This window comes from Megalops cyprinoides, chromosome 24 (genome assembly GCF_013368585.1).
Source record: "Megalops cyprinoides isolate fMegCyp1 chromosome 24, fMegCyp1.pri, whole genome shotgun sequence".
Lineage (NCBI taxonomy): Eukaryota > Metazoa > Chordata > Actinopteri > Elopiformes > Megalopidae > Megalops > Megalops cyprinoides.
The window spans coordinates 3,421,424-3,427,423 of NC_050606.1; positions in this window are offsets into that span (position 1 = coordinate 3,421,424).

A 6,000-nucleotide genomic window follows, 5' to 3' on the forward strand; every position below is an offset into this window, starting at 1 on the left:
ATAGCCTGGAAAAGGTTGTAATAGACACCTCTTGGCTAATATTGTCATTAACCGTGGCAAATTATTCAGGTTGTGGCAAATATTCACCAACATTAGGAGCTGAAAAACGTCTCGACGTTGATAATCTACCTAATTCGATGCGTTCGCAGCAGTGTCCTTCCATTCATAATTAGTCTTCTTTAGGGGTACTCGAACTGCGTGCTTCTGTGCTTTAATTGCGCCCCTGTGACTGCGACTCGTGCCTTGCAGTTATTTGCAGTTAATTGTCCGGCACGAAAACAAATCAACTGCATCTTGTCTATGTCGTTACAGTCCACGCGTTGTGTTTGCTTGCCACACCAAATACACATGTGCAGGACAGAGAGGTGTTCAGCCCAGTGAGTTAACATTGTGGAAAACGTGCGCGCACCTCTTCGGTGAGCCCCGTTTTAACTATTTCTGCTCTTCACAAGTGCAATAGAATGAAGTGTCTTAAGTGTGTGTGTGTGTGTGTGTGTGTGTGTGTGTGGGCGCGTTGGGGGGATGGGGTAAAGGATTTAATCTCTGATCATCCGTCTGCTGGGGGGTGGGGGTGGGGGGGGGGGGTGCACAGGAAACGTTCAGTTAAATTATCCATAATAAGCATCTATCGACACTCGACACCACCTTTCTAAAAATACCATCAGTGCTAGGAATTAGGCCCAGGAAACGGCGAGGAAAAGAACAGAAGGAAACGGCAGCTGCTGAATTCGCCTCCAGTCCGCAATTTTGCGAACGGCTTCTTGCGGGTGAGACACGCAGCCGCTACGTTGTCGGCGCGTTACGTCCGCGCATCCTTTCCTTTGAGTCTGCTTTGAGAGGGATGGACAAATAACGGGAAAAAACTGTCAATGCTGGAAAACAGACACTGGAAACCACACCGCTTCTCCCAGTGCTCTTTACCCGAGTGATAAATTCAGCGGGGAATCCTCAACGATGTGCTGGTCAAAGCTTTGATTTATGGGGCCTCCGAGCACAAGGCTGAACTAATATATTAGTGCGACAGGCAATGGGTTGTCAGTTGTGGTCCAGCAAGAGGAGGCACTTGTCAATGGAAAGGAGGAGAGGGAACAGGACACCCATCTACCATTCATTTATTTATTCCTTCATTATTCAGTCAATTTCTATCTTTAATTTCCTATTTAATGTCTAAGTTTTCTCAAATAATCACATCAAACACCCATGTTTTTCATTAGACTGCCTGACCATAGCTAACTTTGCATGGTTAGGGAAACCACCAACAAATGATTCTGGAGGATGAACAGCATGCAAAATGAACACATCAATGGCCTTGGTCAGTGTTCAAATGTGTTCTGTCTTTCATCACAGTAGACAACATCGGAATAGGCCAATCCAAGCGAGTTACAACAAGCTGGTTGAGTTTGACCAAGCTGTCTGTGCAGAGAGGGGAAAATGTAGACATTTTCCATTTTAATCCCAGGTACACAAGTCAGGCGGTTGCTAAGAGATCATGGCTAAGATTTCCTTTGCAGTTGTGCTCAATTGCATTGCATTGCAACAGCTGATTGATAAACATTTACCATGGCCAAACAAGCACTTTTCCTTGGGATAATTTTGGCGCGAGACCATGTTAAACATGCCTCATGTGCTTTCAGAGATGCATGCGCCGGTGGCGTTGTGTCCTGTTCCAGGGCTTTGAGCCTTTAATGATTCTTCTGGCAGGGAACAGAAGCCAAAACACTCCCAGTGTCCATTTGGAGGTCGGGGATAATCAATTTCTCCTCTTTGGGGTTACAGAAGGAGACCGAATGCTGGTATTATGGCCCCAGCTGAAGGTCGGGCAGCTCTCGGCTGTGCTGGTGTATGATTAGGTTCTGTCCCGCGTTTGACCCTGGACAAAACAATGCAGGAAAAGAACTGTGTGGCACGTTCATCTGTGCTGAACACTGTTTGTGTTCAACGTCACACTAGACGGCACATTCATATAGTCACACACATACACACATGCACGCACATACATTACGCACACATACACACACGCACATTCATACACACACACACAGACATATATATACACAAACATACACACACACATACACAAAAGAATGCATATATATGTACACACACACGTGCATGCACATGCACGCACACACACACACAAAAGCATGCATATGTATGTACATACAGACACGCGTGCACACGCACACACACACACAAACACAAGCTTGCATATAAATGTACGCACACTTACACACATATACAGATACACGCACACACACAGCGTCCAGAAATGTGCGCACATTTAGGAATCTCCACTCATCCCAGGAGAAGCTTTAGATAAACTCCTTTTGACTGCCAGGGTATTTTCATGCAAGTGTTGTAGCTCAGCGTCATTTCCTTAATCACCCAAAAGCTTTGTTTGCAGGAGGGACCGATGGATCGATGCGGAAACATCTGAAATTCTCTCGGCAGGAAGGTCCAAACTGCTCTCCGACTCTGCCGTGAAGCGCAGTTTCTCAGGCCGATAAGGCCCTTGTTGATGTGCAAGCGCAATCAGTCGCCGTGGTGAAATTGGGAATTAAATTACACTATTTCACTGAGCCTGTTTATCTGAATGGAAAAATCCACCAGCGATACCAGCTGGCCTTGCTCAGATAAGAAAATGTTGTTTTACAGATGCAGAAGGCGCCTGTGGCCTTTTTTATACAGTGACAGTCGGGGGAGGCAGAACACTGGGTTTTAAAGAGGGTTTTTAATTAAGCTCAAAGGAGAGAAATTGTGCAGGGAAAATCAAAGCCACCTAATTAAATCACAAACTCTTCCCGCGATCTCCACCTTCTCAGCCAAAGACGCGAGAGCTGCAAAATCAATTGGTCGCAAGTGTGTTGAAAGAGACACAGGGAAACACCACCCTCCACCCCCCTCAGCTGAAGGCATTGCACGCTCTCCAAGGTTTCAACAAAAAAGCGCCGTTATGTAAAGCTACAAGTCACAACAAATTTTGTTATCGTGGAGTCAACAGCAATTCATGTCATTCGACACACACTCCTACATAAATGTCCCCCACACGCGTCAATGCGTTACACTGGCACACAGTCTTTAACATGGCCTCTCTGTCTGAACACAATGCTACAGCTCCTAATAAAAAGCACTTACCATTCTTCTCAGAGAGAATCAAAGCTAGCGAATATGTTTGGGTGGAATAATGATGAATAATGCGGTTTCCACATGTACGTGGGATCTGTACTCAGTTTAAAAAGCAAACAATCAGACGAGTAAAAAAAGTTGCATTAGGAATGGGTGAATGGTGTCTGCCAGATCGCCTGTGGGGGTCACTACACAACCTCCTCCCTCCTCCCTGGTTACCCAGCTTGCTTTAATTCCTGTCTTTATATTCTACCCAGGAACGAATCCATTCAGTCCTCCTCAACTCACAGAGAGAGAGAGACCTGTTCTCAACTGTCACTCCAGCTCTGTGATTCTGACATAGACATGAAGTACGACCATCAGGACCATCACAGGTGTATTGTTAGGGGTTTACTCTGGCTTCGGTGGTGCACAGGTTAGAGGACTTCTCACCTGAAGGTTACAAGCTGGAAAACCCTGGTAGACACTGCACCCTAAGCTATGCTTGGTTTAACCAGAACCAATCCAGTGAGTACTCAGCTGTCATGTGAAAAAATGAATCCGATACAGCTCAGCCTGCACAAGAGGATGTGCAAAGCAGATAAACGCAAAGAAAAAATGTGCATGGTGTTCTCTAGCGTATGGCAATCACGTTTATCTGATCCCTCAGAAAATACCTGCATTGCATTTAAGGGAGCAGATAGCTGAAGTTTGATTCAGATATTGTTCAATGTGTATGCGTGTGTGTGTGTGTGTGTGTGTGTGTCTGTGTGCGCATGTGTGTGTGCGTGTGTCTGTGTCTGTGTGTGTGTGTCGCGAAACACATTTATATTCCTGGCATTAGTAAGGCATGTCTGACAGGCAGTTGGCTTCAGCTGTGAGCTCGGTAAGGTGTGAGCAACCTCTCCATGGTGGAGAGACTGTGAGCTCTAAACCCGCCAAGCTCACAGACACGATAACGGGAAGACGATCTGATCAAAGCCCCCCCTGCCCACCCCTGTCTCCACCACCATCTGAAAATAAAGGCATTCGGTAATTATACCAGTTGTGAGCAGGTTGTTCACATAAACAGCACTGAGAAAGAAAATCTCTGATGCGCAATCAAAGGCCCGTCTAATGGGACCACATGCCTGCACACAGCTTTTGCACCACGTGACTCTGAGTGTGGGTACTGAGGAACGCCGTGGCACTGAAGCTTGTAGTAAATTAATAATTCATCACTTTAAGTGCAGTAATAGTCCATCTTATGCCAAAGGCCTGACTGTGTAATGGTACAGTTACACCTACAGGACTAATGAAGCTAGCATTAAAGAAACTGTTTTCAGACAAATCCTTGTGTTAAACGTAATTTCTGATAGTATATTCGATGGTAGAAAGATGTGATAGTGTTCAGCAGTTACATGACCTTTGACCTTCATGGCTGGCCCTGTCCGCTATGACTACAACCAAACAGCACTGGCCACTGAGAGGGCAAGGCTACACCCCTCACCAAAGGAGGCCTGAATTTTTCTCTCCACTCAGTAAGGATTTGTCATTATTAGAAGTAGTAGTAGTGGTTGTAGTAGTAGTACTTGTAGTAGTAGTATTACTTCTGTTGTGGTTCTTGTTATTGTTCTTCTCATTTCGCAGATACCTTTATCCACAACAGGGAAGGAAATCACCAGCACAAAATCAAAACCATAATAATCACATTCATTTGAGTACATCAGAAACCTAGCATGTCTGCTACAATGCTTGAGAGCTGAACAGACCCTTTTCCCCATCTGCTTCTGACCCAAATCATTGATTTGCTGAGCACAGACAAACCCCTATTAATAATACAGAGGCTTTGAACCAAGGAACTCCTCACTGTTAGGAGAAGTTATGTCCTCTAATCCTCAGATTATTTGCCTCTGTTAGAGCCATTCACAGGCTGGTCAGACTTACACACTCAGCTAAAATCCAGACACAGTTTAGACACGAGCTCATTGCTTACAGTTCCTTTGCTTTTTCCCTAACAAATGACTGAAGACATTGAAGAACTTTAAGGGCTTGTTTACCAAGCTAAAGAACATGTATTTATGTATCTCAGTCAATATGTGTGAACATGGTTATATTTAAACTTTTGACAGATTATGCTATTATCTAGCGTGGCTAACAGAGTGAGATTCAATAGTGCATGCGCTGATCTGTGCGTATGCTTAAAACAGTGCTTTCAATAGCCATGGTGCAGCTGTATGCTGGAGAGTCACCAAAACTTCAAAACACCATCGATAACTGCTGAGGAGGAGTTTCATGATCAATGGTGATTTCTGCTCATCAGAATGCAGCACGGTGGCCACCCTGCCCTCACCTGTGTTCAGGTGAAGTGTGTTTTCATGCCACCCCAACCCCCCCCCCCCCAGCTCCTCAGTGATGTCACACGGTGTGGCCATGCGGGGCCACTGGACAGATGGCCGTCCCCCTTCAGGAGCTCAGGGCCGCTGCTTTAAGACGGGGAGTTAATTGATCCCTGGGGAGAAGCCAGTCATACCCCGCTCAGAAGCAAGGTATTCAATGGAACACAGCACTCCGTGTAACGCAGTCCAAAACACAGATCTCTGTGTAACGCACTCCGAAGCACAGCTCTCTGTGTAACACACTCCAAAGCACAGTTCTCTGTGGAATTCACTCTAAAGCACAGCTCTCTGTGTAACGCACTCCAAAGCACAGCTCTCTGTGTAACGCACTCCAAAGCACAGCTCTCTGTGTAACGCACTGTACATTGTACTAAAAGCATAAATTAACCATTCTCTGAGCAGAGGGGCCCTGTAGCTTTTACCCCACCTGCTGTTCATGATAAGGAAATGAGAGTTTTATCCTTACAGAGCACAAGCCCTAATAACCTCTCCTGGGTTTCAGTCCCAGAAACAGACG